The sequence below is a fragment of the Eptatretus burgeri genome, chromosome 11 (genome assembly GCF_056783735.1).
Source record: "Eptatretus burgeri isolate ZD-2024b chromosome 11, Ebu_testis_v1, whole genome shotgun sequence".
Classification (NCBI taxonomy): Eukaryota; Metazoa; Chordata; class Myxini; order Myxiniformes; family Myxinidae; genus Eptatretus; species Eptatretus burgeri.
In genome coordinates this window covers 61,701,938-61,713,121 of record NC_140971.1, presented here as the reverse complement: position 1 = coordinate 61,713,121, position 11,184 = coordinate 61,701,938, and the positions used below count along the sequence as shown (strand labels likewise).

At 42.8% G+C, this 11,184-nt stretch overlaps 1 pseudogene; it reads left to right on the top strand.

The window, feature by feature from the left end:
- Positions 1-247: 247 nt before the first annotated feature.
- LOC147017209 (general transcription factor II-I repeat domain-containing protein 2B pseudogene) lies at positions 248-1,291 on the top strand (annotated as a pseudogene).
- The last annotated feature ends 9,893 nt before the right edge of the window (positions 1,292-11,184 follow it).

Below are 11,184 nucleotides of genomic sequence, written 5' to 3'. Positions count from 1 at the left end.
TAGAGATTTCCAGTTTTTCTCTCTGGCCTGCGATGAGACAACGGACATAACAAACACCGCCCAACTAGCCATTTTTGTGCGGGGGATTACAGCTGAGTTTGATACGAGCGAGGAGTTGCTGTCTTTGCAAGCCATGCATGGCACCACCAAAGGTGAGGATTTGTTTGAGCAAGTTGTTTTGGCTATGAACAAATTAGAACTGCAGTTTGACAAGTGAAGTGGCCTGGCCACGGATGGAGCCCCAGCCATGGTTGGCACGCAAAAGGGATTGACTGCATTGGTCAAAAAAGAAATGAGTCGTCTCAGTCTCAATCCAAGTGAGTTCGTTGTATGCCACTGTATCATACACCAAGAGAATCTGTGTGCACAGTCCCTGAAGCTCAAAAATGTGATGACAACTGTCGTTTCCACCATAAACGTCGTCAAAAGCAGAGGGCTGAACAGCCACCAGTTCAAGGAGCTACTGAGTGAACTAGAGTCAGAGTATGGAGATCTGGTTTACCACTGTGAGGTGCGATGGATGAGTCGCGGAAATATGCTCACACGGTTTTACTCACTGAGAGAAGAAGTGAAACAGTTCATGGAGATTAAGGGGAAACCTGTCATGGAACTCAGTGATAGCAAGTGGCTGTGTGATTTGGGCTTCATGGTGGACATTACCAAGTACCTGTCAGAGCTGAACGTCAAGCTTCAAGGTCCCAACCAGCTTCTCAGCTCTCTGCAATCAAATGTGAAATCATTTGAAGCTAAACTAAAGCTGTGGCAAGTGCAACTGGAAAGGGGAAACACTGTCCACTTTCCCACTCTGCAAGAACAAAAGCCTTCTCTGACATCTGAATATGCTGCTGAGTGTGCAAAACTCTTCCAGACATTTGGAGAGAGGTTCCAGGACATGAAAAGTAAACAAAGGGAACTGAACATATTTGCCACGCCGTTTAATGTGGAACCAGCTGATGTGACTGACAACCTACAACACGAAATCATTGAGGTGCAAAGCAATGACGAGCTCAAAGCTAGGTACAACAACCTCCCTTTGCTCGAGCTCTACAAACTGTATGTACGTGCTGAGGATTTTCCCATTGTGAGGAGACATGCACTGAAGTTTGCATCACTGTTTGGGACGACCTACTGCTTTGAGCAGTTCTTTTCAAAACTGACTCTTGCAAAGACTCGGTTCCGCTCAAGACTGACTGACCCAAACCTGCAAAACCAGCTGCGAGTAGCATCATCATCACGACCACCTGACACCAAACGCCTCGCCAAAGAGAAACAGTTCCAGCCATCGCATTAGGTGAGTCCGATATATGTGTTCAATAATTTTACATGGCCCTCGAAGGATGTTCTAAAAATCGAAATGGCCCTTGACAGGAAAAAGGTTCCCCACCCCTATGCTAGAGGAATGCTCGGCCACATTAATCAAGATCCAATAAAGATAAGAGCAGCTCAACGCCGAGGGCACGATTCCCCGATAAGGCGACTGCCTGTTCTCAGTTAAACAGTAGTCAGATGGAGGACACTGGGTCACGTGGTTAAATTTTGGCGTTCGTGGTCGATTAGCAACCCGCCACCACACAGACTTATTCGTGTGTGATGTCCTCGATTCTCAGTGAGTCCAGGGAGAAACGGGATACCCCCACCCTCGTACCCTCGCAACCCCGGATCCACAACAATATTCGATTTAAATATAAGGATGGTGTCTGTTTTGTTTTATATCCCCTCTCTCACTGCTTCGTGCATTTTCACCAAACTCTACTGGCATAATAGGGGCCCACCCCCACACTTTCTCTCTTACATTTGTATTAAAAATTATTGCTACAGGAGAAGCTGGGGCCCTGAGGCAGCGACCGCCATTGACACCCCACCACTTTTTTGATGCCCCTTGGTATAATTAAGACTGTCTGAAAAGTCTGCCAATGGCATCTAAATTTACTTTCAACCCCTCCATGTATTCTGTTTGACTTTCTTCGATGTATATTTTTCTCATTGTTTGACATGCTGATTGACATCACATTATGTCAGTGGACGATGCTTCTGCGCCATTTTTTTCTTGTAAGTGCTGTGTTCTACGGCTCTCCCAAACAATGTGTATGGTGTTTCAAATCTTTTTATCACCCATCATTGATGGCTATATCCACCTGTATTCATTGGTTCGTGGGCACCAGGAGTGACCACTATTTTCGTTGTGTCTGTGTGTCTGTCTGTTTGTGACTCTCTCCAGAGCATAGTTCTGTGACGTTTGATGCGATCTTGATTAAACTTGGACACAAGCTAGATATCATGGTCGAGTTGTCTTTTTGTATGAGGGGCGTCCTACACCCCTTGTGGGCAGAGCCACGCCCACTTGAACTTTTTATTTATTTTTTATTTTTTTCTCGATTTTTTTTTCTCACAATTTAATTTCCTAGAAGCTGTGTGTAATGTCCATAAGTACAACATATAAAAAATCCGATTTGATTTGGTCAATTTTGATGGAAGAGATAGGTTTTTCTGGTAGGGCTTCCTCGAAAGCTTTCACGAACTCAATTGTACCTATCATGGCATTGCTCAATAATGGCCGCGAACCATCTTCGCCTCCCGGCTTGGCTTGTTCCTATGAAAATTACGAAAATGTACATGTCAGTGGAGTGTTTACCATCATTAATTTAATTAATTTGTTTATTTCATTCATCTTAAATGATTACTACATTCAGAATTGTCCCCCCCCCCAACAGTGTCAGCCCAAGCTGGGGGGCTTATATTTTGGATCCTGTCAGTCCGTGCATCCTCCCGTCAAAAAAATGAAAATGACTCGATGCATCTTTCATATTTGGGAGATGTACTCAATAATATCTGAGCAATAAGGCATGTAAAATGATTTTGGGATTGCAGTCCATTTGAAAATTTGGGAAATGTCAAAAAAAAATTATGGGAGACAATAGTACACGATTGTGAATGCTTTAGTGTAGGGGTCCACAACCGTTTCATATAAATCGGCCTCTGTACTAGTTAGAAAGTAGCAATCGGCCACATGCTATAAATACGCCACAGGTGTACAAAGTACAATTAATTTAAAAATATATATTGCAATATAAAATTACTCAATCAGAAATACAGAACTGAATTATATATTCAGAAATGCAGGACGAAAATGTCACGAAGCTGATGTCAGGCTATTAAAAAAATATTGTCATTCAGCATTACAAAACCTGGTTACACATTCAGAAATCCACATGAAAAGCTTACTAAGACTCATGTGAGGCTTGAGACTGGATACATTCTGCATTTTTAGCAAAATTTGACATGGATTTTTTTGCTAACAGCTGCCTTCCCAAGTTCTGCTGTGTGAGTGCTGTGTTTGTTTTGAATGGTATTTGTTCTTCACCAAGGTGAGCACACTGAAAGTGTGCACGCAGCAGCAGGTTGATCCAAATATCGAAAGCACTATGAAAGCTGCTCGTTTCAACATTTCCTGGTGTACGTTTTTTACAAAAATCTAACAGGAAGTTTGTGGTTCAGTACGTGTGTTTCAAGATGCAATGCTCTGCAAGTCCAGGAGCTCAATTTGTGCCTGTGATATTTGCTTTGTCAATATATGGTTTGCAGTTGCTGAGCTCATCTGCTTCCAATAGAAATGATGAAGGAGACCAAAATCTTTTTACTTTTGAACTCCGAAAACCGATCAGCGAGTTCTGACTGCAGTGGTTGCAAACACTTCGTTTTCCTTGTTTACATGTGTTGGCTGCCAGGTAATTTTGCCTAGTCTATCAAAGTGTGTCAAAGTAGGATTTGGCTGCATCATGTGGTGTTCAAATAGCCTCGGTTTACTGATAAATGCAGTAATCGAGAAGTACAAGTCACACATAACTTTATCCTTTGCTTGGAGTTGTCACACCAGTTTATTCAAATATGCCATAATGTCAGCCAAGAAAGCCAGCTCTTCAATCCCTTGATTTGTGGGTATTTTCTTCAGGACAGATCTTCTGACTCTTTCCAGCAGACTCACCTTCCCCACTCATCTTGTGCTTAGAAGCCATAATTAACGGCAAAAAGGCACAAGTTCACAATAACGAGTCAAGAGGCACAGTGTGGTGTTTGCGGTTTGGGAACTGCTGTGAAAAGGAAGGACAGGGCGGGTATCCGAGGTGGTATGCCCACATTGCACAGCCAAACCAAATACAGTTCTGTGCGGTATCAATATCTGTGCACCTCCCCCTCATGTCCCTGGTGTTGGTGGTCGGGTGGGTGAGAGGTGACGTGGCTCATGAATACTGGAAGTCGATGTGTCATGGATTAGGAATTGGTATCCATTTACAAATTCACGAATACTTGGAACTCACGAAAGAAGACCTCGTGAAAGTGGAGGCTTCACTGTATGTTGCTTACTTTTTGCTACTTTTCATTGGCAACTGTATCGATGATTATCGAGTTGCATTCCTTGATAAATGAAGAGTCAGATTAAGGTTTCTTTGCTTGATCCAATTTCCAACTGATCTTGATTGAAGCAATCAGGGTCTTTTTTTTCTTTGATCATTTCTGAGTTGCTGTGAAAACACATTGCTGGCTTTCTGACAAGCTTGCTTCATCGTGGCAAGCTTCACCCTTCCCGCTTCTGTGCCTTGGTTGCTTGTTTCGAAAGAAAATGGTCACTCAGGTTACTTCATGTCAACACAGTTAAGAGATTTTCACAGATTAGGCAAACACATTTCTGATGTTTTTTTCAATGACAAAATATTATTATTCCCAAAGAGGAGTGAATTATTGGGGGGGGGGGGGGGTTCCCCTCCAAGTTTTTGCTTCTTTTTCTCTGGAGGTGGCATGTTTCTTTTCTGATCTGAAATGGAAAAGCATTCATACTATATGAGGATCAACCAAATCGTTTGGAAGGGCTTCCTTATTTTGCTTCACATATACTCACGTAGTTAAACAAGAACATTAATATATAGACTACATGGCCAAAAGTATGTGGACACCCCTTCTAATTCGTGGATTTGGCTATTTCAGCCACATCCATTCCTGCCAAGTGTATAAAATCAAGCACACAGCCATTCAGTCTCCATGGACAAACAATGGTAGAAGAATGGCCCATACTGAAGAGCTCAGTGACTTTCAACATGGCACCGTCATAGGATGACACTTTTCCAAGAAGTCAGTTCATCAAATTTCTGCCCTGCTAGAACTGCTCTGGTCAATTGTATGTGCTGTTATTGTGAAGTGGAAACGTACAGGAGCAACAGCTCTGCCACAAATTGGGAGGCAACACAAGCTCACAGAACGGAACCGCCGAGTGCTGAAGCACGAAGCGCGGGAAAATTGTCTGTCGGCAGTTGCAGCATTCACTACCGAGTTCCAAACTGACTCTTGAAGCAACGTCAGCGCAAACACTGTTCATCACGAGCTTCATGAAATGGGATTCCATGACCGAGCAGCCACACACAAGCCTAAAATCACCATGCGCAATGTCAAGCGTCAGCTGTAGTGGTGTAAAGCTCACCGCTATTGGACTCTGGAGCAGTGTAAACGTGTTCTCTGGAGTGATGAATCACACTTCACCATCTGGCAGTCCGGCCGACTCATCTGGGTTTGGCAGATGCCAGGATAGCGCTACCTGCCCGAGTGCATAGTGCCAACTGTAAAGTTTAGTGGAAGAGGAATAATTCTCTGGGACTGTTTTTCATGGTTCGGGCTAGGCCCCTTTGTTCCAGGGAAGGAAAATATTAACGCTACAGCATACAATGACATTCCAGATGATTCTGTTCTTCCAACTTTGTGGCAACAGTTTGGGGAAGGCGCTTTCCTGTTTCAGGCATGGCAATGCCCCCATGCACAAAGCGAGGTCCATACAGAAATGGTTTGTCGAGATCGGTGTGGAAGAACTTGACTGACCTGCACAGAGCTCTGACCTCAACCCCATCGAACACCTTTGTGATGAATTGGAACGCCGACTGCAAGCCAGACCTAAGGGCCCAACTCATACTCTTGTGGTTGAATGGAAGCAAATCCCCACAGCAATGTTCCAACATCTCGTGGAAAGCCTTCCCAGGAGAGTTGAGGCTGTTGTCGCAGAAAAGGGGGGGGGGACCAAATCCATATTAATGCCCATGATTTTGGAATGAGATGTTGGGCGAGCAGGTGTCCACGAGCAGCAAAACGAAACAAGCGTCACAAACTGGGTCGCACATGACGTTTTTATGACGTCGTCCTGCTGGCCTCACGCATCGCTTTTCCAGCTACATGTGGCCAAAAACAAAACTAATAATTACGTAATACACCACACAAAACAAGTCCTGGCGAGGGTCTGTAATCTCTGATTGCTCTTTTTCTTGTTTACGTTGCTTTTGCTCTTCTATATTTATTTATTTATTATTTAATGAGTCATTTAGTTATTTATATGTAAAATCTACATGTCCCATTTTAAGGGGCGATTGAGTGCTGTCCTCCATCATTTTTATTTACATCAGTGTCAAACACCTTGATGGTCCCAGATTCCTTTCACCACAATTTTAAATGTTCGCCAACAATGACATCATCATTGAACAATTTCTCCAGGGAACTTTCTCCCTAATTGCAGACACGGTTTATCTCGGACAACTTTTGAACAATCTTGTTTACAAACAATAAGATACTATTTAAAGGCTTTAAAATGTATTATTGCAATGCTCATTATTCAAAGCGAACCAGAAAACTACAGAATCAGACTTAATTATAACATTGCTTATTGAATACCACTGATGCATTCATTGCAAAAGATTTCGTTAATCTTTGCTCCGTGATTCGAAACGATACGAGCCAATTGTGTTAGGGCGAATGCGGTACATTTAGTAATGTCCTTAATGCCATTTGCACGGAGACCAAGAGGACTTGCTTTCGTTTGACCATCGCTGGAACGTCCTCTGTCTGCCATGACTCATCGACAATCACTTTACCACGAAGGCGTCCTGCACCGAATTGAGTTGGCGAGTGGTGGGGTCATGTCGTCACCGAGAGTAGGGTGCTCACGCCACCTTGAACCCCTCCACCCACAGACCTCTTCCCAGACTCCCAGTGGATTTGCGAGTCCATTACGAGGTGGTATTCCTAGGCTGTCAGCGGCACACCACTGACATTGGGACAGCATGAGGCTTGAGTGACAAGCCACCTGAAATGATGCTCTTCGATTGGTCGATAAATCACGGACTGAAAGAGGGTGTTCTCCATTTAACATCGGTGAAAAATACCGCTGGGAATCAGTGTGGTTGTAACCTACTTTACATTGCAGTAGTGCATTTGTAAACTTCATCAAATGTCCCTGTTTTATCCCACGTGCGTAGCGCAAAGCGGGGTTAAGCAATTTATTCAATTTGTCTGTCTGTCTGTCTGTCTGTCTGTCTGTCTGACAGCTGGCAGTCGACGATCGAGGAACTACTCAATTTCAATTGAATTTTATATTTTGAACACTGAAGAACATGAACCTCCAGAATAGCAGTACTTTGGCTCTGAATTTGGCAAATTGTACGGAGTCTCGTTCCGAATGCGCATGCGCACTTGGGGCATAGCAATTCCTTCAGTCTGTCTGTCTGTCCATCTGGCAGTGAAATAAAATTGAAAATAATTCCAAACAGAAAACTTACTGTTTTTTGGGAACATCATAAAGGACACAAACAATCATGCACAACTAATTTAATGCGTTTTTCAATAGGGGGGTGTAAACGAGGGTGCATCGATGGCGCTAAAATTCCGATTTAATTGTTCGTTTGTTTTTTCTACAGCCTTTAAAACTTTTACTTCACTTTCAATCAAATGATATCTTTGAACACGGTCGAACACAAATCTTCTTGTTTGCACTTCCAGAAACCTTCAGTTTAGGAGTACCTGAGCAAAATTTTTTACGTCGTCTCGACCAATGAAATTTGCCGCACGCTCTGAGGGCGGAGTGACAGTGAGATTCAGAGTAACAAAAATGGCGGTGCCTCGCGATTCAACCAAAGAGCTGAATTCATCCAAAATATCTGTTTGTTTGATGTGTCATTTTCTCAAAGACCGTTCCAAAATCCTCAGTTTCTCTGAGAAGAGTTGGCAGAAGGTTGAGCTCAGGACTTTTCTGTTTGATCCACTGGCTTCGTATAATTGTATGGTTGCCATTGCGCCTGTAATTCAAATTTCACGAAGAAAGCTCGTGTAGGTCGTGCATGGAAATGCAAAGAAAGGGTTGAAAAGACCCTTCCCATGTCCCTTTTCTCAAGACTGCATGAGGTAAGGTGTTCTTTGAAGTCTTCAGTTAATTTTCCTTTTTAGTCGGCATAATTGATGTGAGAACCCCAGAGCGAAGAGTGCAAAAGCCACAACCAACTCGAGGTTTTATCTGAATGGACAAAGGCTCAAAAGGTACAACAATTCAGTCACTGTGTTGCCTGAGTTTCGTGTATTGTTATTTGGCGAAAAATAATTTTTTGAATGAAAAAAGAAAAAAACTAGAACGGGCACTCATAGAGCGCATACCTTCGCCGCCACTACTTTTTTTGTTCTTGGTATGAGTGTGGGGAACTGGTTTCATATGAATGGTCTTATGACACAAACCACATATCTATAATGTCATGATCCCCCCCCCGACTTTCGGGGGCTACGGACTAAACAACAATCAACTCACGTCGTTTTGGCGAGTCTTCACTCGCAAGCTCGGTGAATACAACGTTTCAACAAGAGAAGGTAATCTCGTTTGATGCTGGTTTCATGCAAATCGAATAAGAATGACTGAGTTATGCCGAAAACCGCATATTTTTCAAGGGCGTGACCCCCCCCCCAACATTTTACCCCAACTGGTGACATATGTTATGACGTCATTGTGTCACAAAATTGGGCATTAAATTCTGAACATTTTGGTGCTGGGTTCATGTAAAGCGGACAGGAATTGACCGCGTTATGACAAAAACCACATATTTTTCAAGGTCATGACCCCCCTGACCTTTGACCCCGAACCGGTAACAAGAGTATGGGCGTCATTGTGTCATATTGCATATCACAAGATGAGGCGTTGAATTCTGAACATTTTGGCGTTACTTGCATGCAAATTGAATAAAAATTGACCGTGTTATCGTAAAAAGACGATTTTGACCTTTTCGTGATCTTGACCTTGACCTTTGACCCGAACGATCCCAAAATCTAATCCAATGCTTCCTGGCTAATAACCAATCATCCCACCAAATTTCATGCAATTCAGTTTAATACTTTTTGAGTTATACGAATCACAAGATTACAAATAAATAAATAAATAAATAAATACACGCCGACGAAAACATAACCGTTCGCAGAATGCGAAGGTAAAAATTCACCAAGTATATTTGTCTGTCACACATTTTTTGGCCACAGTTTTCAAGCAATCGTTCTGAAATGTTTTGTGTGTCGGTGACCAGTCAAGGTCAGCAACATAATATAATGTTGGTGCAGATCCGAATCTGGATCCAAATCTGAGAACTTTTATAAGTGATTATTCGCCATTGATAGATCCGGCCAAAAAACAATATGTACCACAATATCTCAAAAAAGGTTGAGGACGGATTCGGATGAAATTGTGTGAACTGGTTTGGTGTGTGACGAGAACCAATTGATTCGATTTTGGTGAAGATCTCAATCCGGGTCCGGATTCGAGAATTTTTCAAGTGATTTTTCACCAATGAGATTAGGGTGGAGGGCTTGGTTGGGATCCTTGGGTCCTGAGTTAAAATCCCGCTCAACCACCTAATTAATACCAGGTGGGGTTGACTCAGCTTGTCATCCTTCTGAGGTCGGCAAAACGAGCACTAACTTGCTGGGATATCCCAGAGTGTGCCCCGGTTTAGAATAGGTACACCGTATCCCGGCATGTCGTAAGAGGTGACGAAAGAGTTGGCATCAGGAGGGGCGTCCGGCTATTAAAAAAGAAAAAAACATTGCCTCAAAAAAGGAACCACGATGGAAGATCATCATGGGACCCACAAGGCTAACCCCAGCTCGAGCAAGGAAAAATGGCCTTAAAGTGTGTGTGTGTGTGTGTGTGTGTGTGTGTGTGTGTGTGTGTGTGTGTGTGTGTGTGTGTGTGTGTGTGTGTGTGTGTGTGTGTGTGTGTGTGTGTGTGTGTGTGTGTGTGTGTGTGAAAGACCATTGAGAGATGGGGCCAAAAACGATATATATATATATATATATATATATATATATATATATATATATATATATATATATATATATATATATATATATATATATATATATATATATATATATATAGCACAATATCTCAAAAGGTTATTGATGGATTCCACAGGAACTTTTTGGCCCGGTTGGGTTGATTCAGTTTTGGTGAAGTTTCGAATCCGGATATGATAAATTTTTTTCAGTCATTCTTCACCATTGAAAGATGGGGCCAAAAACTATGTGTTGCGTGATATCTCAAAACGTTGTGGACGAGTTATGACAAAACGAGGTGGATGAGTAGGTTAATTGACAAGAACGAGCCGATTCGATTTTGGCTCAGGTCTGGATTCAGATCCGACCTATCAGTGGGATACAAAATTTAAACTGTTCAGTCTGGCGGAGGGATGTGCTCCACCGAGCGGAGGGATGTGCTCCACCGAGCGGAGGTCTGCGCTCCACCGAGCGGAGGTCTGCGCTCCACCGAGCGGAGGTCTGCGCTCCACCGAGTGCAGTTCCATTTCGCCAAGTGTCGTTCTTTGAGTAATTTTTTTCATTTTATTATCTGCCACTATGTTCTTGCAATTTCAAGTGATTGTAGCTTCGTCGTTTGTAAAGGTCTTCAGGAACCAAACGTAAAGGGTCTTATAAGGTCAAAAATGTGTAAGGGGTCAAAATGGGTCAAGTGGTTTAAGTTGTTTCCAGGGTGTAAGGGTCGAAAAATCTAAAGGGTTGAAGGGGATATAAACGGTATTAAAAGGTCTAAATGTCTGAAAGGTACGTTTCACGAATCCGTAATTAACCCTTTGAACCGTAGCGGTCGTTTTACAGGCCGCAATTCAAACCTCCGTATACCTGAGTGGCCGAATTTTTCTCCAGGGAGACCACGGTAGAAGAGCCGAAGTCCAAGGAGTTCAGGGTTCAAAGGGTAAATGAACAGTCACAGTCGAATAATACGTAATTAATAGATGATATCACAGTACATAATTAATAGACATACTCATTTGGGTCGACCAAGGCTTCAACTGGTTGAGTATTGACCATCCACTTGTGTGTTTCGTTTTA